General features: G+C 35.3%; 1 protein-coding gene across 3 annotated transcripts in view; it reads left to right on the plus strand.

The window, feature by feature from the left end:
• Window positions 1-25,467, plus strand: part of PLCL1 (phospholipase C like 1 (inactive)) — a 330,501-nt gene that overhangs the window by 227,318 nt on the left and 77,716 nt on the right. The window lies entirely within an intron of this gene.

Consider the following 25,467-nt stretch of genomic DNA (forward strand, 5'->3'; position numbering starts at 1 on the left):
GTATAATGATTAGCATTGGAAATGTCCCACTGTGGAATTCTAGTTCCATCTGCTTGTGAAAAAAAAGGTTAGGGGTAATTATAATTAGGAATTCAGTGTGTAGCAGTGGATTAGATGTGAAAGGAATGATTGTCGGAACCCACTGATAATGGGGAGGGGGAATAAGGATGTGAAAATTTCACCTGTAACCTATGCAGTATGCTTTGTTAATTAGTGACTCTTAATGTGTTTATATCCTGCTGGTAGAATTTCTCTTATTGCTTGAATGCTGGGCTGTGAATAATGTTTCCTGGTAGAATTTTTACTATCTACACATCTTAAAAGGATATTACTCATTCACATTCTCTATAATGGCCCCTGGCAGTGAAGGATAGTGGGGGTGGGGGGTGAGGTGGGGGGAACCTCCGTCCTATTGCTTTAGGAACCATCAAAACTTTCCTCTATTTCAAATGCATTATTAAGTTAATAGGTATGTTGATTCTTTCTTTTTTCCACCCCATACATATTGTGTGATACTGAGGGAAAAGGTATTCTACCCTATCTGGCATGACAGTGCTTAGACTTGAATAAGTGACAGCTCCCTTTTTCATCATTTGAGTACATTTAACAGCTACAACCCATTAACCAGAAATTTGAATTATCCAGAACATGGTGAGGCACTGGAGTTTACTGCTTAGGACCTAAAAGCGGAGGTTTAAAGTAAGCCCCAAACAGCCATTCACATTGTATTTATAAGTTTGCCTTAGTTACACAAAACTATATTTTTGTATATGTGAAATGGCAAAGGTTATCCTTTCTGGAAAATTGTGTGCATTACAAACAAACAAACAAACAAACAAACAACTTTTAGCTACACTGGAAGAGCTCCAGATTTATAGAAGACTGTTGTGGTGAACTTCCTTAAGGCAAGATATCCTTTATAACACAATAAAAACCATTTATTAATTTCTCCGCATTTGAATGGATATTGGGCTTTTCTTAAAGTTGCCTGCAATTATATGTAGCTATTAATGTCTGGAGTCCTGAAATTATGTTAATTCTCTAGAACTGCTTATCTAAAGTAGTATTTACTAACATTTTTCAAATGGTGACTCCCTATTACTTTACTTGATTTTGTAATACCCTTCTTCTTCTTCCTGAACTAATAATAGAATGTAAAATGTTGAAAAAATATGGTTTCAATATACAGATATTTTTAACATGGAACTATCACATAATTACATGTAATATCTACTTTAAAAAAAGTGTACAAAGTTAATATCCTGATTTGGTGCAAATTTCTCTGACCATGAGAACAACTTGGGGGTGCACTTAGATATCATTTGTTAAAAATATGTATTACTGGGATCTATCTACCTACCTGCTGAGTCAGATGGGTAGGACCTGGGAATATATTATCTAAATGAACAATCTTAGGTAATGCTTGTGGTCAAGTGAAATTAGGACCAATGATGTTATGTAGGAAAACTTCAGGGTGCATCAGAATCACCCTTGTCTTATTAAAACTGAAATTTCTAGACTCCATCCCAAATTCAGTGGGTCTTGGGTAAAGTCTGAAAATCTGCATTTTTGACAAATTCCCCGGTGATGCTGTTGCTGCTGGTTCAGGCACCATGCTTTGAGAACCATTGATGTAGTGGAAAGAATATAGATTTGAGACCAGATACATTTGGGTTCCAATCACATTTATCAGCTGGGAAGCTTTAGTATAGCTATTTAATAACCCTTAGCTTTTTTCCCCTTCTTTCTCTATTTTCTTTTTTTTTTTGCATATACTTAAATTTTAATAAATTTATATATACACTAGACACACACACACACATAATACTGGGGAAGTATAATATAATTTTACTGGTTAAATATGGAGTACACATAGAAATCAAGAAACAGGCAGAAATGAGAGTAAGAGGAGGCTGATAAGTAGGTAAGAGGGAGGGTGCGTGCTCAGCAAAGTAGTAACAGTATCCTGGAATAACCAAATTCTAGTAAAACAACATAATTTGAGTTCAACTCAAGAATAAAAAGTGAATCTATATTAGAAGTCAAGCTGACCAGTTAATTTTATGAGAAGAGAAAGGTCATTTAGCTGTATGAGTTTGATAGTGTTGATTCATTTGAATGCTTTGTCTGAATCATTGCTGTTGAGATTGTGAAGTTCAGATACTGAAGAGAAGAAAATAATGTTGAAATGGAGAAACCAGTCATCTTAGGGCTGTTTCCCATGTCAGCTGAGGATAAATCATTGCTACCTGCTCCCCTTATACAAATGAGTCGTGACATATTTGTAAATTCCGTTGTGTTCTAAGAAAGAAATATGGTCATCACATTAAGGGTTCAAACACCATTATTTAAATATGGCTACTTTGTTCCATAGCTTTCCATGGAAGTCAAACATTTAAGAAACATTTTTTTTTCTGATGATATGTGAAATAAAAGCCAATTTGAGTGTCAGAGCCCAATGTCCATGTAGAAGCTATATATGGAGACAGTATTTTCATGGAATTGAACTCCTGGAGAATCTGTTAAGAAAGAAAAAGGGCCCAGGAGTCAGATGCTTGCATTCAAATCTTGCTTCTACCTCTTGGGCAGGGCCCTCAGCACAGTGCCCACACCCTAGTACATGCTCAATAAGTGAATAATAATCATAGCATGCAGCTATGGAATTTCTATAAGCTTTTATTCAATAAGTATCTGTCTAGTGCCTCCACAGTGCCAGGCATTATCCCAGGTACTGAGGACATCTACTCTCAGGGAACTTTGGGAGATGGGCAATGAACCTGTGAATAAGAAAGTTGCTATAATAATATTAGATGCCAAGGATGGAGCAAATGAGCAAAATGAAAATGAAGTCCCTATCTTTGTGAACTTCCATTACAGCACCTTACAATTAAGTTTTGGGCACACTATTCTGGCTCATTATGGGTAGCATAGCTTAGATTTCTTGACTAGAATTTCCTGCTTTAACCAAACCATCAGACTGAGTTCCTTAATTCAATGATTTAACAGAGGTTAGCTTGCAACTTAACAAAATTTGTTCATCTTTGTCTTCTCTTAGGCATTAACAGTTTTGGTCTATGTCACCAGGGCAAGTAATGGTGAATTTCCTATGTTTATATTCTCTATTTGATGTAGCTGTAATTTAAGTCAGACACAATTAAAGTACTATAACTAGAAATCTAAAATTTATGTTCATTTTATTAGGAGTTTTATTTGTAATTTAGTAACTTTCACTTTACTGAGGATAGATTTTGATTACAAAATCTAGGAAACTATTGATTCCTACTAACCTCATCATTTTCATGATGTTATGTTTGAAAATTTAAGTGAAATTTGTTTCCTGGGCCAAAAGAAGTGCTATCTTAGTCTTGTCAAAATATGCCAAAATTGTGTTATTAACTGTGACTTTATTTCCTTCTATAAGATTGTAAATAATTCAAAGAAAAAACTGGATGAAAGTCTTTCTGTTTTCTGGACAAGAGAGCAGCCATTTGCCTTCAGGTATGAGTTGTCGGGTCAAATAATTATAAGAGATGTTTGGCAGGGAAGATTATAGAGGCAGAATCATTAATGGGCTGGGCAGATTTCTTTCTGGCCCAAGGATGAACACCAGTTTTTCTGTGACACAAAGAAGACATTGCTCTACAATCTATCCATTTGGAGCATTTTTAGCATGGTAAGTAAAATACTTTAGATGGATAGATTCACTTGTGGACATGAGTGTTGAAAACTGACAGAGCCCCATGGGAGCCCAGTCAGAGTGCAAAAGCCAGCATAGTGATCACAGGAAAACACAATATTAAAAACTTTAAAGCTTAACGTAGGTCTGCAAAACTATGATGGAAAGTAATTTAGGGTTGTGATGAGAGTTGGAATAACTCCGTACATAAGTGAGATACAAAACCAGTATCATAAAATATATGTAACAAGAACTATTCTGTCTAGGAGCCTTGAGACCTCTTCACTATACTTAGTACTGGTGTGATCACTAATGATTTGTCCAAGTAAGTAAAATGCTTGTTTAGAAGGAACCTGAAAGCTTCAGAAACTAGGAATCATGAGGAAAATGAAAGGCATTAAGCTTTTTGAAATGCAAAATAAAAGTCTGAGGGGCAGCAAAGATTTCTTCTTTCATAACGTATGTGCGCATGCACACTTGCCCATTATGCAGACCCTGCAGTGTTGGGGAAGAATGGAATGCTCAGAATCCTCCAAGATTAGAAGAGAGAGATATGCTTTCTCATTTGAAGGATGGAGGAAGTGACACTAGGAGAGAAATTTTGCATCTTCTTCTCTGGTGGTTCTCTCTGGATTGCTTTAAGTGTCACCTTGCAGAAAACCTCTTTAGGAAAATTTCTTAGAAAACTTCTTTAGTTTTAGAGTCTAGGAGTACTCTGAATCCAGGGTTGGTAAGACTCATCACTTTCCTAGTCCAAATGAATAAGAAAGTCAGAAAGAGCTATTTCAAATCCTGATTTCAAATCCTGATAGTGTAATTCTTATGGAATTCTCTCTAATAATTACTTGATCAATGTCAATTCAATGAAATTGCTTTTATGTTTAGAATCTTGGTAAAAAAAATTCCGTATTTTTCAGAGTAGTATTTATTTAAATATTTTTTATTTAAATATATATTTAATATTTTGGGGAGAGGGGTGGGGAAGGGCAGAGAGAGAGGGAGACACAGAATCTGAAGCAGGTTCCAGGCTCTGAGCTCTCAGCATAGAGCCCAACATGGGGTTCGAACTCATGGATGGCAAAATCATGACCTGAACTGAAGCCTGAAGCTTAACTGACTGAGCCACCCAGGTGCTCCAGAGTAGTTCTTTCTAAAGCTTCACCAAATATTTGGCTTGTCAATGACTTATTATTTTGTCACCCTATTAATGTATGTTTCTGTTGTCATTCAAAAAAAGGTTGTATTGTTTGACTTGATGCAAGGATGCTGATTGAGCACCTGCAAATGTTTGCTTTATTGGCATTGTGAGAGAAGAGAGAACATTATTTCTTTCACTGACAATGAATTACTGCATCTGTTTGTGTCTGTTAAATAATTTAATAGAATTTATAGGGCCTGTTTTCTGTTGGCTGAACTGTAGGCAAGTATCGGTCTCTGCCTCATCTTAGATACACTTAAAAGAAAGCCATTTTCTTAATTTGTCTTTTTGCCAGTTTAGATGTTGATAAGATACAGAGTGATCTTATGTCATTCTTGCATTTAAGTTGAATGTATCTTTAATTTAAACTTTAGACAAAGGGAAGATTGTTACATAACAAAAAAGGGTGAGGTACAAAGATTTCTCCCACACATGCATAACCTCCCCCACAGACTGGTATATTTGTTACAATCTATGAACCTACATTGACACATCATCACTCAAAGTCCAGAGTTTACATTAAGATTCACTCTAGGGTGTTGCACATTCTAAGGACTGAGACAGATGTGTGATAATAGGTATCCATCATTATAGTATCACACAGAATCTTTTCACTTCCCTGAAAATCTGTGCTCTGTCTATTCATCCTTCCCCTACCCCCAACTGCTGGCAACCGCTGATCTTTTTACTGTCTTCATAGTGTTGCCTTTTCCAAAACATCATATAGTTGGGATCTTACAGTCTGTAGCCCTTTCAGATTGACTTCTTTCACTTAGTAATATGCCCTTAAAATTCTTCCATGGTTTTTCATGGCCTGATAGCTCATTTCTTTTTAGTGCTAATACTCCATTGTCTGGATGTATCACAGTTTTTACTTTTCTATTCCTCTACTGAAGGGCATCTTGGTTGCCTCCAACTTTGGCAATTATGAATAAAGCTGCCATAAATATCTATGTGCAGGTGTTTATGTGGGCATAAGTTTTCAACTCCTTTGGGTATTTGCTAAGGGGTATGATCACTAGATCATATGGTAAGAGTATGTTGAGCTTCATAAGAAACTGTCACAATGTCTTCCAAAGTAGACATACCATTTTGTATTCCCACCAGCAGTGGAATACTGTCACTCTACATCCTTGCCAGCATTTGGTGTTGCCAGTGTTCTGAATTTTGGCCATTCTAATAGGTGTGTAGTGGCATCTCATTGCTGTTTTAATTTGCATTTCTCTTATGACATGTCATGTTGAGCATGTACTTGTGTGCTTGTTTTTCATCTGTGTATCTTTGGTGAGACGTCTGTTAAGGTCTTTGGCCCATTTGTAAATAGACTGTGTGTTTTCTCATTGATTTTTAAGAGTTCTTTGTATATTTTGGATAATGGTCCTATATCAGATGTGTCTTTTGCAAACATTTTCCCCCAGACTATATAACTTGTCTTCTCATCCTCTTATATTACTTGTGTGTTTAAATTACCTACTTGTTTTTGTTATATAACAGTAATAATTATATCAAATTGCTAACTGTACTGAGTATTAAAAGATTAGGTATTATTACTGAAAATTTCAAAGAATTCGATTTGTTTAGCAGAAATCCTGAGGTTAGTGATATCAGCATAAATTCATGATAACCAGCAACTGAATGGACCCTTGGCAATGTCTGACAGTCATTTCTCTAGTGAGTTATTCTCCTGCTCACCACAAGGATTTTCACTGTATCAATCAGGATACCTTCGCTTGCAAGGGTCAACAGTCCAACTGGAATACTTACATTCTTTGTATTGGAGGTATTGACTCCGAAAATGATGTCTGGGAGTATCTAGCTGAATTCAGGACAACAAAAAGTCATTGGGACCTCTTTTTCTTTCTATCTTTTAGCTCTGTGTTCTTCAGGTTTGCTTCCCAGATGTGATGAAGGTGGTTCCAGTGGTTCCAGACTTACATCCTACCATGTGAGGAGCCCCAGAGGAAAAAGCGTGCATTTTTTTTCCTCAGGGGCTTCTTCTTTCCCAGTGGTTTCAATGAAAGTTCTGGGGTTGGGTTTCACTGGGTTCAAGCAATGACTAATGCAAAGGTGATGAATGCTTTAGTTGGCGAGACCTCAGCATTCCCACTCCAGGATCTAGGTTGGTGGTGAAAGTAATGGGGGTGGGAAGGGAGAGGAAACTGGTGTCAGCTCTATCTCAAGATCATACAGTAAGAATGGGGAACAGTGGTTCCCTAAGGAAAACACTGTTAATAGAAATGTGAATGGAGGATGAACCAGTAAAAACAAATGAAGGTGGCTCTTCTCCACTCTTGTAAAACCTCTGATTTTTAATACTTCCTTTATCCTCAACAAAAGACGTTGCCCTATTCTTTAGAGATAAAATAGAAGCCACCAGATTGGAATTCCATTTTTTTTACCACTACTCATTTCTCCAATCTACTTCTTTCTGTACTCGTCCTCTTTTTCCCTCTTGTTACAATGGAGGAAGGATTTCTACCAGCAAAGCTGTTCCCTTATATGAGCCCTGAATCTGGTTTTCTACCTCTTCTCAGTTATCTTTCCTCCACCCTCACATTTTCCTTATCTTCAGTTGTTCTCTCTTTCCACTTAGTACAATAGCAAAAACAAACAAAAACCCCTTTGATTCCTATTTCTCTCCGGCCATTGTTCTGTCTCTTTGTTTCCCTCCTCAATCACACTCTTGTATTCTCTACACATTTATTCTTTAATCTACTGCTTTCTACTCTCTAGATCCACCAATGATACTGCTCTAAGTATCACATCCATTGGACACCTTTCTTCATCCTGTAAGACTTCTTACTGGCATTCACTACAGCTGACCACCCCTTCCTTCTTGCAATGTTCTGTTCTCTTGGCTATCGTGACAACTTACTCTTCTGGTTTCCTCCTACAGCTTTGGGGTTCATTATCTATCTTCTTTGTAGGCTTTTCTTCTTCTAACTGATCTCAAAATGTACTTTCACAAAAGTCAGTGTTAGATATATTTCTCTTTTTATTCTGCCTTTGTAAGTTATCTCATCTAGTCCTATGGCTTCAGATATCACAGATAATCTGACTGTTCCTGGCGCCCAGATTTATATCTTGAAGCCAGATGCCTATCCCGCGATCTAGTCCCATTGTGCAACTGCATTCTCAACACCTCCAGAGCTACTCATAAATCTGTTCCTTCTCTAGGCTTTTCTACTTCTACAAATGGCTCCTATGGCCTCTCAGTTGCTCAGACCAGAGCTCTGGGGGTCATTCATAGTAGCCCCATCTTCTTCCCAGTGCTCCGAGTCCACTGTCAATAAGTCTTCAAATAAAACTGTTTCTCTTGTTCCCACCTCAGGTCATTATACTCTGGTTTCTTCTGTATTCATCATCTGAGAGGCACCTCCTTAAGAGTTCTGTATTCCAAATCCATTCTCTAACAGCTAGAGATATTTTTTTGAGTAGGAACTTTCACCTCTCTGACTTAAAATCTCCACAGAATAAATCCCAGGTTTTTTAGAAATGGCTTTCACAGCCCCACCACGTCTGCTTCTGCCTGACCCTCCAGCTTCATTTTATTTTTTCCCTTCTGTCACTGTGCATTTGCTACACAGGCCTGCTGTTGGTGCAGTTTCTTCAGGATCTTTCCTTGTTTTTGTTCTGCACAGAGTGTTCTTCCCACACTATTTGCCTGGCAGTCTGCCTAGTTTAAATGTCAGTTCCTCAGGAGACCTATAAGACCCCAGTCCAATCTAAATTAGCCCCCCCTACCTAAAATATTTTCTTTCAGTGCATTTCTTATAATCTTTAATTATATGTTTGTGTGGTTGTCCTCTAAAATATCTTTCTACTACAAGTGATCTCATAGTACACCTACTACCTAGCTGAGGCCATATCTGCTCACCTAGATGAGTTCCTGGCACAAAATTATGGCTCTATAAATGTATGTTGAAAGAATTGAAAATATTCCAAAATTATGAAGAATTTTCCATGCCATATCCTCTTTTTTAGGGGCATTGTTGCCAAGTAATATAGCACTGTTGGGAAGAAATAACTAGAATAAGTGACATTCCCCTTTATCCAACACTCAGTGAGAAAAAAATAGCTAGAGTTGTAAAACGTGCATTCCTTACCATGGCGAAGGGGTGAGAAAATACTCTGCGAACTAGAAAAATATAGTAGTAAAATGCAGAGGTGGTGTGAGCCCATAGATATAAATTCAACCAAGAATAGGAATATCTGGGATTGACATCCAGCTCTGCCACTGATTTGTATGTTTTTGGCAAGGTATTGGGTCTCTTTGTGTCCTGGATTTTCTCATCCTTAAAATCTTGTGGAGACCTCATGAAAAATAAATGTGGAAGCCCTTCGAAAGGTATAAAACTTGTTAGAAATGTGAGATGCTGTTACTCTCCTTATTTTGACTTTCATTTATGAACATAAAGCGACTTTACTTGGAGGTTGTTACAATGATAATGAACTCGGTCACTCTCATAGGTAGGATTATCTATGACTTTCTCTCAATTTATAAAAGTTGTTATGAAGAAACCACCTAGGGATGATAATATGAAAGTAAGTGTTGTGAATTCATTATGGATTTCCTCTGTAATTCTTTGCATGCTTTCCTGATAGCAAGGCTAATTAAATTTAAATATATTGGGGTGTCAAGTCTCTTTTTCTAAGAGATTAATTAGAGATTAGTCTCTAAGCTATTTGTAAATTGCCAAGCTTTTTCATTGTAAAGTGTTTAGTAGAAATGCTGTTTTAGGAAAATGATTATATATTATAAATGATTTTATTTAGTATTTTATTTCTCTGTCATTTCTACCAGTTTTATAGTAATAAATGATTTTAATGTCCTTTTTCACTGATAATTTAAATGAGATTTAAGAGATGAAACATTATTTTGAAACAAGTTGAATTTAATTGACCCAGCACAGCTTGGAATTTTTGTTGCCTGCAATCCTTTTATGATTAAATACTAAAGAATCTGTAATGTGAATACTTTTCTTTTCTTTTTTCAACATGGGATTCACACTCCCTAGAATAAAATATCTTATCCTTTTCAGAGAACATTAGTAGACATTTTAGAAATTTATCCTCTTAGGAGTTGTACCTTTCATCAACATATAGGAATTTGAAGTCCTTTAGTAAAACTGATGACCTAATATAATAATAATAACAACAACCCCCCCCCCCCAGACAGTTCGCTGTCTTTTAAATATCTTTGTGTTCACACAAACTGATAGCCTAGAGAACAGTATGTGTTAATATATAGAGTCCTGCAAAGGCTGTGATGTTCATCCCATTTTTAAAACTGCTAAGATGAGCAAGTCTAACTATTTCCAATTTTACAGGGTTTTGTAAACTCTAAGTGCCAAGAAAACAAGCCACCTGGCAGTTTTTTAAAAACAGTGAGCCAGTGCTTAAGAATATGCATCAGAATTGTTAGTATTTCAACTGAATTTGGCTCAGATATACATGGGATATGAGAGCATTTCTATTCTAGTTACCATTTTTTTATTTTCTTATGATTATATCCTCATGCTGCAAATTGCATTCTCATGAGGCAGCCATTCTGGTGGTGAGTGAGCAGATTTAGTATGTTTTAATATATTGACAACCAGTATTTTTTCCTGAAAGTGCAAAAATGACTTGGAAAAATACTTATTTTAAGTAGCATTCAAGGTAGAATGTTGAGTTCCCTAGTTGAATTTCCTAAGGTTCACAAGTCAAATGTAGAATTACGTATAGTTGGTAGATAAGTGTTTATGTGGCAAGGATAGACAGGCATTACTTAATGTGTTGGCATAAGGAATCTCTATTAAATTATATTCTCGCTATGGAGAATTTTGAAGGCTACCCTTTGTACCTGATGAAAATGGTTGACATTTTTATAATTAGCATGTGTGCTCTGAAAGATTAAAGTTCTTGTAACCTATGTGGAGTTCTTGCTGAATCCAATTTCTTCAAAATATATTTAAGTCCTAATTTAATGCAGCAGGTTCGAATCTCATTATGGATGGAGTGCATTTAATTGAAATCAAATTGATTTAAGCAACTAGTCAAGAAATCCCAGCATAATCCCTTTTCTTCCTCTGGGAACATTCATCTACTTATATGTGTTCTCAAAACTTAGAGGTAGCAGAAGTTTGATGTAAGAAGAGACATACTGTATATTTTCATTTAAATTGTTTAAGTAGTTATGAGATTAATTTTATAGATACATTAGAAAATTCAATTGTGTTTTGGATATTCTTTTCACCAAGGCTAATTAGAGTCAGTAGTTCTAAAATGTAAGATTCTAAAATAATTTCCAAATCACAGATTTATCTTGATACTTAAAGGATATTTTGTCATACTGTAATAGGGATGCATTGACCAGTCTCAAGAACACATTTAAAATATTATATTTAATTATGATAACATTGGTGTAATATTTTAATAAAAATAAGCACATGTACTTTGAAATTGTCACTGTTTTAGTTATACTTCAAGTGAGTTTAAGTCTGATATCATTAATTATCTCTACAAAGCACAACGTTCTGATAAGTAATGAGGTAATTATAGGTCTAATGCTATGGAAATGTCTTTAACTTGTTCTCTCATAATATATGCTAATGTATGTTAATTTTAAGTAATTTGAGCAGTACAGAGAAAACTAATTCCATAATTTTGCTAGAGATAACTACTTTTACCAATTGGCATATATCCTTCCAGATTTGCCATGTATAAATAATGAGATCTCAGACTAAGTACTCTTCTGTAATGCCTACTTTTTAAGTACACACACACAGATTATCCATTTTAAGATTTATAGATCTATGTCATCCATTATTAGTGCTGCATAGAATCCTGTGGCATTAATGTACCATACTTTATTTTGCCAGTCCCTGCTAGAGATAGATGTTATTAGTTTACTAATAATCTTTTTGATATCATCAACAGAGTGGCATTGAACCCCCTGTATTTATATCTGTGCTCATTTGCTCAAATGTTTTCTTAAGATGAGTTTTCAAAAATGATATTGCTAGAACAAAGTAGATGCATCCTTAACATTTTAAAACATATTGCCACATTGCTTTCCAGAAAAGTACCAATTTATGTTCAACATAACATGGAAAATTCCCATTTTCCCATAACTTCACATCTTTAACCTTTGATAGTCTGACAGGAAAAAATAATAGTTTTATTATTTATTTGCTTAATAAAATTTTATTTATTTATAAAATGTGTTTGAACATCTTTTCATATAATTTTGAAGCAGTCATATAATTTTGTAAATCTAACTTTTCCAAAATTAGTTCGGGAACACTTTTGTAAATTAAAAAACATATAGCAAATATTTTCCATTTTGAGGTTTTGTTTGTTTGTTTTTTAATTTGGACATGGTTTTAAGTTTTTATGTGGTCAATTTTATGAGTATTTTACTGTGTGTTTTTTGGCCTTGATATATTTGTTAAGAGATTTACCCCCCTGCCAAATAATACAAACAAATGGTTACATTTTTTTTCTAGTACTTATATTTCTTATTTAATCTTTATATAAAATTATTTTTTGGCTTGGCATAAAGCAGAAATCTATATTTTTTTGTTCAAATGGATAGTGAATTTTTTCAGCATTAATAATTGAATAATACTGTTTCCTTTGTTATTTGAGATGCCACTTCCACCCCTACCTCTTGAAATAATCCGTTTGGGCTTTTTATAATAAGTTCATTGTATTTGTCTGTGAATTAGTGGAATTTTGCCAATGTTATCTTTCTAATTAGTATTTTTTATATTTTCATTTATTTGATCCTTCTTTTTTGACTTTAAATGAAATAAAAAGATATATAACTTTTGCACATAACACGTTTATTCTTGGCTTGATTATAATATCTGTTGTTAATTTGAGTGGGAGTTGCCTCACCTCTACCCACCCACCTCTGCCATTACATTTGGAAACAGACTTGTATATGAGGCAGCTATTAATTTTTTTATTTAAAAATATTATTTTTTATTGAAATATAACTTTTCAATGGATCATTTTGGATTTCTAGGTAAATAATTATATTCTCTGCAAAAGTAGAAATGATCTTTCACCTCTTTTACAATATTTAACACTTAATTTCTTACCCTGGCCTTATTGCTTTGGCTTAAATATCCAATATTATGTTCAAATATAGAGCAGATAATAGGCTTTTTGTTTTGTTTCTTTTTTATTTTAATAAGAATGCTTCTAAATCTTTACCAGTTGGCATGATATTTCCTTTAGGATTCTTGCAAAATAGGATTTTGATCAAGTTAAGGAAGTTTTCTTCTCTTCCCATTTTACAGAGAGTGTTGTTGGAAATTAATGTTGTATTTTATCAATTGCCTTTGGGGAATTTATAGGTATAATCTTATTGTTTTTCTCTCTTAGTCAATTTATTTATTGAAGTACATTGATGGCTTGCCTAATGTTGATCCATTCTTACATTCCTGGAATAAACTTGACTTTCTGAAGAATTTCTTGCTCTTTTAATACATTGCAATGTTTTACTTATATTCTTAACTAAGATGTATCGATAATTCTCTGTTTTGGAATTGTATCCTTTTCAAAGTGCTTTAGCATGCTTTATTTCCTTTGATCCTTGAAATAGCCCTATGATTCAGGCTAGAAATTATATTCTTTTGACAAATAAAAACATTAGATATAGAACAATAGACATAGAACTTTTTGCATAAATTTATGAACGTAGATGGAGATGGTGAGAGTAAAAACCATTAGTCCCTAATCTAATGCTTTGGAGAGAAGAAATTTAATTATTTCAGTAATTTCTATCAATAAGGTACTTAGGGATACCGAGTTTTATTATCTCAAATAAAAACTATCCTTACATAGTTTCCTTTTACATTTTTCTAAATTTACACAATAATTTGTTCCACTTTGACCATGGTGCCTTCACTGGGTTTTGGGAGGGCATTCACCCCAAGGGTCTCTCTGCAATGCATTCTCTGAGATCTGCCATCTGTTTGTTGCACATGGACAGATGCTGATGTTCAGTTAATCAGAGTCATACAATAAGGATTAAAGTGTTAGATGGTTCTAACCCATTCCGGAAGTTATGGATAAAACTTGAAACCTTTAATCAGATTCATCTTGATGTTCAGGTCAAGTTGTCAATTTGAGCCAAAGCTTTTATATCTCTAAGGTCATTAATCCTGAAAAGCATATTCTATTATTACTGTAGGGGAGAAAAAATATTAAGGATGTGTTTGCACATTGCATTGGGTCATGAGAATTTTTGCTTTATTTGTGATTCAGGGATATACCTTATAAGAAGCTTAGAGATTTCTTTTAGGTATTTATTACAGAAAAATATTCATTTGGGAAGTTTAGTGTAATTTAAATGTAAGTTTTAGAATGTATAAAGATTTAATACAAATGTAAGAAGTGGTCCATTTGCTCAAATATACATATATTTATTAAACAGCAGACTAGACTTCTCCAAGCCCAGAAAAAGTGGAATTAGACTATAAATGAATTGTTTAAGTTTGAATAAAATTTTATTAAGTTGACATTTAATCTCCATGTCCCAAATTGCACAAATTTACAAAATTAAAAAAAAATAAATTCATTGTTTTTAAATCTCCTGTAAGATTTTTTTTTCTTACTGAGAAACCTATATGTATCTGTTACTATATGGGACAATGCCACTAATTCCATCTCTAAGAATACTATTAATAGTTATATGTTTTATACATACTTTAATTGGAATTTATAAATGATACATAGAGTCTGAAATCTTGTGCTTACCAAATATTGCACTAAAAACTATGAATTCCTGGAAGTTGACCTTTTTTAATTCTATTTTTGTTAATAAACTTTTATGATCTGAAGCAAGGCTGATTATATCTATTTCCATTTAAGCTTATATAACTCTAAATGGTTTTTTTTAAATTGAGATATAGTTGACATATAACATTGTTTTAGTTTTAGGTGTACACTGTAATGATTTGATATGTGTATATCTGAAATGATCACTAGAATAAGCATAGTTAACATCTATCACCACACATAGTTACAGTTTTTTTCTTGTGGTGAGAACTTTTAAGATCTACTCTTACTAGCAACCTTCAAATTCTGATTTGTTTTGTTTTTGTAAATCTGTTTCTGAAACTCAGCTCTCCTAGCACCTTATGATAAACAATGGTAGAACTCACAAAGTAATGATATACTTTTTGCTTTTAAATATGCTTTGTTCAGCCTGGGTGGCTCAGTCAGTTGAGCATCTGACTTCAGCTCAGGTCATGATCTCACAGCTCATGAGTTTGAGTCCTGTGTCAGGCTCTGAGCTGAGCCTGTTTCAGATTCTGTGTCTCCTTCTCTCTGCCCCTCCCCCCGGCTCACACTCTGTCTCTCTCAAAAACAAATAAACATAAAAAAAAAAACATGTTTTGTTCAAATTCAGATGTTAGATGTAATTCTGAAGTGACTAAAATCAATGTAAATAATATACTGGTTCTCATATCTGATGACAAATATTTCCATTAAAAGTTGAGAAGTAGCAATGAAGGAGAAACTATTCTGTGAACTGGTTATTTAGCACCAAAAGGAAAATGGAAAATTTTGTCAGGAACGTTTTTGAAATGAACTCTAAGAACGTTCCACTACTGTTGGTATTTTAATTTTTCAGCTTAAGTAGTTTAAATATGCAACATTAGTTGAAATAAAAAAATTATGCATGCATAATTATGCATTTAAAATTATGCATAGATTTGAAGGCCTAACTAATTATTTATCAGTTTCTGATGGATATCCTAGTTAAGCATCAAGTTATGTGCTTATACCTATGAAATAATCAGGGCATTGCATTTAATCTCTACAATAAGACACTGAAGGAGATGCATTAGATATACATTTTAAAAGTATACATTTACATATTCTTCATTATAGAGATTTCCTTTCTTTAGGGACCCTGACATACTGCTTTCCATAAAGAGCACCTCCCATTAATCCTCACACCAGAAACAACAAAGTCAGTGCTGGCATAAATTCAGTCAGGATTCTGGGGCCCTGCTGTGTGGGGAGTCTCGCGAGAAAGGACAGAATCCTATGTCAGTCTCCAGGCCCACTTGGTTCTTGGCACCTCTGCTGAGAGCTGCACAGGCTGCTGATCAGTTACAAATGTAGTGTTTTTGAGTATGAGGTGTACATCTGTCTTGGAGGAACAGGACTGCGAGCAGCATGTCATTCCTCAGAGACCATTGAATAATTGTTACATCACCTTTATTGGTGCCTACTTCACTTTGTTCATATTGGTGCTTCTAAGGAGCGTAATGTAACATATTCTCCTGGGATTTATAATAGGCAAAACCGTGCATTGTATGCAGCAGTTGGGGTTAGGAAAGAGGTCATGTTTTTGACTAGAAAAATGGGAGTGTTAATGCTCCTTGTAACTGTATACAAAGTTGTGGGCCCGAGGATGCAAGCAAAGATTAGCAAGAGTTAACTGAGAAGCAAGGCCTTTTCCACGAAAACAGTTGACACTATAAAGGAACATCTATACTGATGGACTTGAGGGGAAATGAGTTAAGAATAGAAAGTCTGTCAGTCAGTGAGGTTTCACAACAAACAACTGCAGGGTTTGTGCCCTAATGCTGTGAGGGAAAGCAGAAATGGCAGGAATCCATGAAACTACGGAATGAATTGAACGTCTGGAGACATGGGCTTCCAAAGCTGTTATCTGTCTGGTTTCCCTGTGGCCAGGTATCCTCAACTACATGGACTTAATTTCTGTACAGGTGAAAAAAAAGTCCAAACAGGTGAAATAGTCTTTGATTTTACCTGTGAGTGTTGATCTGCAATGAGCTGGCAGTGATTTTTATTAGGTTTTTATGGTCTTGCTTCTTGAATGAATCACAGAGATGAAGCATATAGAGAAAGGTACAGAGAGAGGTGTTTCTTCACCTTTACTCCACTGTTGTTGAATAAACATCACATAAGAAAGTTTATTTCAGATATTTAATAAACAACATTTTAAATATATAAATCAGGATATGGTGTTCTTTAACTTTTGACTTGGAGAGGATATACTGTTATGCTTACTATTCTTTTGAGTCAATTTCTTCCCAGTTTGTGTTAAAAATTTCAAACCAAAGCCTTTTTAGTCTGAGACAAACATTATTGTTGAGAGGAGGATAAAGAAACCCTTGTCTCAAAACTGAAAATGATAGAATGTGATTCCTTAATCCTGATTTTGCAATTCTGGTTATTTTAGCAGGCATTATAAAATTGTTACTCTACTAAAATCCAGTACTATTCTGGTTAATTAATAATATGCTTGCCAGTGTGACTATTAGAAGTTACAATAGTCTCTCCCTTGTCCATGGGGGATAGATTCAATGGATGCCTGAAACCACAGGTAGTACTGAACCCTATGTATACTTTGTTTTTACCTACACATGCATACTTATGATAAAGTTTAGTTTATAAATTAGTGGGAGATTAGCAACAATAGTTAATAATAAGGCAATTATAACATCATACTATAATGAAAGCTATGTGAATGTGGTCTCTTAAAATATCTTATTGTGCTATACTCACCTGTCTTCTGTGAGAATGTGAGATAAAAAAACGCCTATATGATTAGATGAAGCAAGGTGAATGATGGAGGCACTGTGATGTAGTGTTAGGCTACTCTTGACCTTGTGACAATATGTCAGTAGGAGGATCATTTACTTCTATACTGTGGTTAACTGAAACTGTGGAAAACAAAGTTGCAGATAAGGGGACACCCTACTAGAAGAGCATGGCAACAAGACCTTGTTGTCATTAAGCCCACTGAAATCATCTTCTGGGTTCCTGCTGCAAACTTGGAACAAGTCTTGGCAAGGTCTTTCTAGCACATCTAGGAGTAACAGAGTTCTAGGTAGAGCTATGTAATTTAGGATTTATTTTCCATGACATATAATATATTGAGGCTTCATGTGGAGGTTGTATTTGTCTTTCTTGTTAAATAGCAATACTTTTAACATTATTTTTCCTAATACCATATTATAGATTTTGAACATTTCAGTGCTTAGTTTGCCTCTCATCTGTTTTTAAGTATCTCGGTAAAGGCTCTAGTGTTAAGGATGTAACTTAACTGTACATAATTACTATAGTACTTTTTAAAAATATTATCTTATCTGTTCTAATGCCCCTTTGTGGTCTTGGCTGTCAAACATTCTTAGTGTTATTTAGAGCTGTTTATTTATTAAATGTTTGTGGATTTTATTTATTTATTTATTTATTTATTTATTTATCTATCTATCTCTCTGCCCAATGTGGGGCTCAAACTCACAACCCTGAGATCAAAGTCACATGCTCTACTGACTGAGCCAGCCAGGCGCCCATTTTTATTTATTTAGAATAATTTGTTATAAGCTTTTCTCTAACTATCAAATTTGATAATTTTTGTTATACTCACTTCATCATTAATAAGCACCTGTATATTAAAAGAGTGATGGAGCAAAAGCATTTATTCCAACAACATTAGTTTTGTGATTAATGATTTTTCAAAGAACCAGTCACTAGGACAGTGCCTAGCACATAGTAGGTACTCAATCTTTGTATCAGCAAATGCCGTATTTTGAAATAATATATGGGACATGCATAATGAGAGTTATACTTGCAGAAAACTGTGGGTAGAAACCTTGCAGCAAAAGAGCTTAAAATAATTTTTATTGAGCCATTTCTTAGTGAGTTCTGAGTGAATGATTTCAAGGATATTTAGCACAGTGGAAATTTCTCTGTTCAACGAAGGAAGTCAATGGTACTAAGAACGTAACCTGAAATGGACTTTCTACACTCTATGCCCATGTTTGCCTATAGAATATCCAATTATTTTTGTTTTCAAGTGAGGAGAGTCATTTAAGAGATGTCATTTTAGAAAATATTTGGATTGTCACTGGCTTCCTATAATTAAGGTAGTTTTCTATCCCGGCCACATTGTATATACATATCAGAGTAGGTTTCCTAAAAAAGATGGATTTAGGGTATTATATTAAATGGATTACCTTTTATAAATGAAATACATGTTAAATACAGACATAAAACAATTTGGCAAGAGATATGTGCTTGCATACAGTTAGCATTGCCTTTGATTGATTCTGTTGAATTATGAGGTGTTGTAGAGAATGAATATTTTCTTTATGGATAATAAAATAGCTCTTCAGCTTCTTACCAGCTAGGCTTAGGGAACCACCAGGGAGAGCTCCCAGGGCTCTCTCATGGGAGAGCCAATTATTCACAGAGCTTGGGTCAGGATTCAGACACTTCTCAATGGTGATATTAGGACCTCTACCCCTCATTGTACCACATAATGACTTTAGGTGGGTCATATGGTGTTAATCATAAATAAGTCATGTCACTTGTTTGTAACTTCACATTAAGTAATTCAAGTTTACTCTGAGAAAATGGAAATTTTAATGTGGAATAAATGGTATAATTCTACAGTTGCAGCCTTCCCTTACCTGAAGCTTGAAGGCAACAGATGTGAGGATACCATCTCTCCTACCTCCTTGAATTTTATGTGGAGAGTTAGGCTTTGTATGTGGAGGGTGGGTTTTCTCTAGACTAACTGCCAAACATGGATGTGGATTTGGGCATAGGCCCACTGTATAGGTTATATTAGATATAATGTATATATTTTACATGGATTCCATTTCTTGAGCTATCACCAATACAAGTTAATAAAGCCAGCATTTTTGAGAATAGTCTTCTCCTGGATAATTACTGTTGGCCTCTGTCTGTTGTTCTAGTCTCATTTGGAGCCATTTTACTCCTCAGTTATACTAGAGTCATCCTGGCCTTCTTTCCCACCAAAGAACATTTATACCGGCTCCTCTCTGTTCCTTGCAGCCCTTTGCTCTCACCCCTATCACTGTCCTCACCAACTTGAAGGCAACATAAGATGTTCTCTCATCAAAGTTACCAGCAGACATTTTAACAGCTAAATCCAGTAAGCCATCTTAACGGCTTATTTTCCAGCACTCACTCCTTAAAGTCTATTCTTTGACTTCTGTGAGAGGTCATGCTCTTGGTCCTCTTATCCCTCTACCTTTGTATTTTAAGTCTTCTCTGCCAAGTCCTTTCACATAGATGGCCCACAGTCATCTAAAATCCACCATGGCCAAAGTAAACTTTGTTTTCCTCCCATTTCACCTTGCTTGGTATTCCATATCTCAGCAATATTTCCACTCATCTCTCACTTAAATAAAAAACCTAAGAGTCATTCTAGACCCAGTACAGGACTTTTAATTTTACCACCTATTTTATGATACTTTTCACTTCTCTCCGCTCCTTTTGTTGGTGACCTCAGGCAATTGCCATCTTTCCTTTAATGCTTCAAGTCACCTACTGCTCCAGCTTCAGTTTTGTCCATCTAGTGCACATCTGGAGTGATCTTTCTAAGATAAAAGTTAGGCTTTCTCAGTTTGTTCAAAACTCTACAATGTACTTGTCCCGAGGATGGAGTAGGAATACCTCTTATTGTTTGTTAAATGAATGAACAGAGAATGGAAACCTAAGGCCTCTCAATATCTAAGGTTGAAGCTCATTTGGATTCTAGATTATATTGTCCACAATACTTTGAAGACTTCATGTATCAACCAAATCTTTTGTTTCTGAATTTTGCTTGTAAGTTCATAAAACAAGAACAAATAGAATAGTGTTATAGTTCACAGGTTGTCTATAAGAACAAGATAGAATCCCTGTGGTGAAAACAGGATTTATGTACCTATAGTTCTGCTTATCTTTTAGTTATAATTGATTAAATTTTTGTATAGAAACTTTCTTAAGAGAGCTCTTCAAAAATAAGTGCTTTCCCCTCGTACTAAAAGAGAGAAATGAATGTCACTTTAGTATCTGCATTCACATACCTGGATTTCCACAAGATGAAACAAGGATTCCTTCTAAACAGTTTGACAACTGGTGTTTTGATTGCTATTCTTTAAGGTTTATAAATTTGTTCTGTTTTAACAAAGCATCATTTTGAATGTTCACTTAAAAACAACTTGCCAAAAAATGAAAAGAATATGTGATGGTATAATCTCATGTTTAAACATGCTCATCAGATGAGAGGTAGCCAAATGTAGATATGATGTTTTCTTTACTCTTAAATTTGTATACAGTACTTTAGTGTACTCTTTTGTGTGGTAAGATGTATATAACATAAAATTTATGACTTTAACCATTTTTAAATGTGCAGTTCTGTGGCATTGGGTACATTTACATTTGTGTGTTGCTTTAGTATACTTTTTAAAAAAATATTATATTGAAATAATTCAATAGTTTCATTATTGAGACCCCAAAGTTGTTGCACTGAATAAGCTGAGTTGCCTCTGTGGCTCATCAGTGCGGTGCTGAAGAAAAATGATTTTGTTTGTTGATTGTTTCATAAGGAATTTGCAGTGTATCCAGCCTTGTTGGGGTCAGAGAGAGAGCAAATGCCAGTGGAAACTTATGGAAATAAGTATTGCATTATTTTTTAAAAATATTTTAAAAAATCTATTGTGAGAGAGAATGAGAAAGAGAGAGAGTGTGTGTGCACACACAAGTGGAGGAGGGGCAGAGAGAGAGGGAGAGAAAGAATCCCAAGCAGGCTCTGCACTGTCAGCACAGAGCCTGACATGGGGCTCCATCCCATGAACTGTGAGATCACGACCTGAAATGAAATCAAGAGCTGGATGCTTATCCAGCTGAGCCACCCACATGCCCCTGTATTATTTTAATAAAAGAATAAAACATTTGCCTATTACCTTGCTAGTTTATGAGACTCTTCTTGATTCTGATGATTAAATCCTTTATATAAAGTATAATTAATTTAAGTAGATCCCAAATATAAAGTTTTATCTTGAAATGTTCAGAGATCATATAAACTCAACTTGGTTTGGTTTATTGCTTAACTTGTTTAAATGTGTTCCCTTCCTGTGAAATGATAATTTGGAAACTTGAACATAGGATATTAAACAATAGAAAGGATTGAGTTCACTGCCTAATTCTTAGCCCCTGCTAGAATAGGAGGCTAAACTTTAATTTAGGGGACAGAGGCGTCATAGTGTGCTATTCATCCTAATAAATTTTGTAAGCTGGTCTAAGAGAAATTTGGGGGTTAATAAGTACTTTGGCCTCTTCCTTTCATTGCAGAGTGAGGAAACTTAGCTTTAAAAATAAATGGAGGGGCACCTAGGTGGCTCAGTTGGTTAAGCGTCTGACTTCAGCTCAGGTCATGATCTCGTGGTTCATGAGTTCAAACCCCAAGTCGGGCTCTGTGCTGACAGCTCAGGGCCTAGAGTCTGGTTCGGATTCTGTGTCTCCCTTGCTCTCTGCCCCTCCCCTGCTGATTCTCTGTCTCTCTCAAAAATGAATAAACATTAAAAAATTAAAAAAAAAATTGGAAAAGTCTTCATTCTTTATAATAATCTCCTTATAATAATGACCTTATGACCATTGGATTCAATTCAGTCATCTAATGAGCTAGAAGATGACAAGTGAATACCTAAGTGACACCAAACTTTGGTTTCTCTTAGAAAGTGTCCAAAGCACCTGTCTTTCCTATGCATATATATATATATATATATATATATATATATATATATATATGCAGTACATTTTCTCTCATTCCATCATCAAATACTTTTTTGTATTTATCAACAGGACGATCTAATATCAACATTTCAAATTCTTTCATTTGGGGATATCTCCTGACTGTTTACCTGAGTAGTCCCCCCTCTCCACCACCAATCTGCGAAGATCTTATTAAGGGAAACACAAATGTGGGGGCGTAGGGCTTGGCAAAGAGACCATGGTGGTGATGAAGCTCAGAAGGAGATTTGGGGTCATCCATCCTTCCTGTGCTCTCCATACAACCCCTCCCACCCCACACCAAAGCTTTGCAGAGCTACAGCATAGCATGACCACTGAAAATACAGAGTTAAAGAAATATCGGAGTCCTGAGACTTTTCCAGCATATTTTGAATAGAAATAATCTTGGCTGTAGTCAACAGCAGACAAGCTAATTATTTGTTCACATGTGCTTTGGCCAGTGTTTTGCTCATTTGGGGGCTTGTAATAACTTTGGAGTTTGTCCTTCGTGAGATGAGAACCTAAGATGGTATCTTTTCCACTGGTTCCAAGTTATAAGGCATTTTGGGGTAAATTTTGTAACCATGTAGGAATTGGAGGTCAAAGCAGGAAATAAGCATTTGGAGTGGGTCATTCTTTCCTGGGCTAGATAGAAAACATTTATCTCTTGAAGGCTTATCTTACTAGGAGAGAAAGTCTTGATTTAAGGAGATATCACCACAAAGAGGAGAGGCTTATAGGAGAAAGCTCTTTCCACAGCAGTACTTTTGTTCTCATAAACAGTGGCTCAAGTCAAGAATGAAGTGTTAATAGTGCTTTTGAGGTGTGGAGCCATACCTGGGGTGTAAGAACTATATACATGCATTTTCAGCAACACTGATTTCCCACTGAAGGTTTGTTAGAGACTATTAGAGGTTTTATAACTCTGTTGACAATAATCCTGCTTAGAACATGATCTGCTCATATAAAAATATTTTTTTCTGTGAAAGGTCTCATTAGCTTAAAAATCTAGGCAAACGGTAGCTTTAAGAGCTGAGTCACAGTCTACCTTACTATCACAATTCAGTTTCCTACCTTACTATCACAATTCAGTTTCCCTCTATTGTACTTGGTAGATCAGTCCTATCTGAGCAGTGCCATTAGGTGCCTGCCTGCACGGTGTGGAAACACACACACACACACACACACATACACACACACCTGAAATTTCTGAACATGTGGGTTGTGATGAATTTAAATGTTTTCTAATAGTGCAACTGTGTCTAAACAGCTGAAGATTTATACTTGTTTTTTAACTTAAGGATGAGGAAATTGACTACTATAGGATAATTAAAAATCACAACTCTCTGAAAAAGCATGAGCTAAGTTGTTAAATGCCAGGGCATCAAGAAACAATATTCTGTAATCTGTACAGATTTTTTAATTCTGTAAATAAATTGGGTAATTTATATCTTTGTCACTTGAACATCAGATAAGTATTTGAGTTAATGAATCATCCCACCAACATCCCATAACTAAATCAAATTTTGTTTTCTTTTCACAGGCAAGGTTTTAGTCAATTGAATAATAAATCATCCTGCCTTTTTTTCTGAATCACAGGATAGGGAGGCTCTTACAGACAGGATCACAATTAAATAAGCCCTCAGAGGAGAGATTCTACCCTGTTTTAAAAGAAGGCCAGGGAAGGAGAGAGTCCCGACTATTTTGGTCAGACTTTATAGTGCTTAAAATAGTAATATCATGTGTCTGTTTTTAAATATTTTCAGTTTATCACTGAAGATTTGTCTTAAATGCAGAGGTCAAGAATGAATCAACTTCTTGATAACCCCCAATATCCTGGTCAGGTCCTGCAGTGACCAGGCGTATGAAGAAATGTTCCTCTTCCTTCAAAAAGACTCATCCAATAAGCACCTACAGTTTACAAAGAATATTCATGCACACTCTTCCTTTTGAGTCTCACAACAACACTATTATATGTAAGGATTATTGATTCCTATTTAAAAGCTGAAATTAAGAATCAGGGAGGCTAAGTGACTTACCTAAAGTCATATATTTACTGAGCAGAAAATTACAGCTTGAGACTAGTTATTTTTATGTAAGGACAATGCCTTTTGCATTTGACACTTTGCTGCTGTTTTGCTATGCTTATAAAATCAGTCACTATAAACATGCATTTAGGTGCTTTTGCATAATTAGTTCCTGGGAGAATTATATGAATTGGTGATCTGGTTGGGAACATTATCAACTTCAGTCTGTGGTCTTAACAGAGGAAAATATAAAAGAGTATCCAGTTTTAAGTGGCATTGGTCAGATGCTCAGTGTAAAGGAATTGGGAGTGATAGATACAGTGGACAGTCTGGGACTAAGAGGATATCTGTTATGTTACGAATACAAGGATTGGACCTATAATTTGGGAAAGACAATATGTGAGAAGGTCAAGATATATCCAAGAACAAAGCAGCCACAAGAAATAATTAACCTGCTTAAGGCACACTAATCTGAACACAGAAAGTCTGATGCCATCAGCACTGTGGTTCAGGGAAGTGTGGCAAAATGGGCTGAGGATTCTGTGAGACTAAGATGCAGAGACACTTTCAGAAAGAGGTAAAATGCAAGGTGCAAGTGTTCTCTGTGAAATTCTGTGGTGAAAGGCTTGAAAATTTAATTTACATTGGAAGAACCTTAAGAGTTAGTGGAACCATTAGGATTTCTGTTTAGTTCTGAGCTGTGGCTGCTAATAGCTTTATACTGAAACACAGGTGCTGATTCTCATAAAGTTCATCTAAACTGTGTACCTCAGTCTACAAATTTGATCAAGTGAGAGTCATCCGTTTGTCATTGGCTTCCAATCTGACTTTCAAGAAACTTACTTCCCTCAAAATAGTTTGAGGGGAAAAAGTGACTTTTAGTTATGGTATATTGTCAGTCCTGGGGTGCTTGGGTGGCTTAGTGGGTTAAACACCCGACTTACGTTCAGGTCATGGTCTCACAGAGCCTCTGTGTTAGGCTTTGTGCCAACAGTGTGGAG

This window comes from Acinonyx jubatus, chromosome C1, assembly GCF_027475565.1.
Source record: "Acinonyx jubatus isolate Ajub_Pintada_27869175 chromosome C1, VMU_Ajub_asm_v1.0, whole genome shotgun sequence".
NCBI lineage: Eukaryota > Metazoa > Chordata > Mammalia > Carnivora > Felidae > Acinonyx > Acinonyx jubatus.